Here is a 1,380-nt window from a genome sequence, read left to right as displayed (position 1 = left end):
GAGAGAGAGAGAGAGAGAGAGAGAGAGAGAGAGAGAGAGAGAGAGAGGAAATTGGTGGGATGGGCCAATCTCTAGGATGGGGAGGGAAGGCCCAAATGGTTTATGGTGGCAACTCTAGCTGAAAATCCTAGCAGTGATGGATATGAATCTGAAGAAGAGGCTACTTCCTGTAGCCAGGCAGAACTCCCAGTAGAGAAGAAAGACAGAAACCCACCCATAAAATCTTCCACTAAAAATATATCCTGCCTACGGGATGTACAGGGACAAAGAGAGAGCCAAGACCAGGAAAATACAACCAATTACTGCCTCAACTTGAGACCCATCCCACGGGCAGTAACAAATTCCTAACACTTTTAATGATAATCTTAGGCTTACAGACTGGAACCCACCATAACTATCCTCTTAGAGACTCCATCCATCAGCCAATGGAAAGAGATACAGAGACTCGCACCCAAACCTTAGATGTGGCCAGGGAGGATTACAGAAGAGTTGAGAAAAGGACTGGGGAATCCAAAGAAGAAAGGGACTCCACAGAAGACCAAATACAGTCAACTAACCTGGACTCTTGAGAACTTCCAGAGACTGAATTTCCAACTAAAGTGCGAACACAGGCTGGAACTAGGCCACCTGAATATATGTAGCAGATGAGCATCTTGATCTCTATAAAAGATCAATGTGTCTGTCTAGTTCTCGTGCTACATTTTCCAAGAGTGAAAAATTCATATCTTTTGCAAGAAAGCATCATAATGGGGTATGTATGCAATAGCAATTGATGAAAAACGAGGGCATGAATTTGAAGGAGAGTGGGGAAAGATACATGGCAGAATTTTGAGGTAGTAAGGCAAAGGAGAAATATAATTAAAATAAAATTTGAAAAATGAAAATGAAAAAGTATAGAACCTATTATTTAATATTTGCTTTTAAATTTCCTTCTTTGGAAGAAAGCTTCAAATCCACTTGGTGGTTTGTTACCCCATAACTGTCATCCCATAATTCTATCAGTGGGCATAGATTGCTTATCAGATCAGTATTGAAGTTTGGAGTGTGCTGACCTGGGTATACCATTTGAAGTCATTTTTCCTTTGGCATGCTTCATAGAATCTTTCAGTATTATGGAAGCTATCCTACCAGGAGGAAGTTTCCCAGATGTTATAAAATTGATTTCTCTATTACTTACTACCAAAATATGTGGTATCTACAGCAGTGTTGTACTACCTTATAGTTATGGTGGAGAACCCAAGGCTATGGCCATTACTTCTGTTATTCTGGAGAGTCTTGTTAAATTCCAGAATAATAACTCTTAAGGAGATAGTAAATATTGAATATTGCATTTTTCATGAAAACATATCTCTCTCTCTCTCTCTCTCTCTCTCTCTCTCT

This window comes from Grammomys surdaster, unplaced genomic scaffold (assembly GCF_004785775.1).
Source record: "Grammomys surdaster isolate TR1022 unplaced genomic scaffold, NIH_TR_1.0 150, whole genome shotgun sequence".
NCBI classification, from domain to species: Eukaryota; Metazoa; Chordata; class Mammalia; order Rodentia; family Muridae; genus Grammomys; species Grammomys surdaster.
This window is presented reverse-complemented; position numbering follows the sequence as displayed.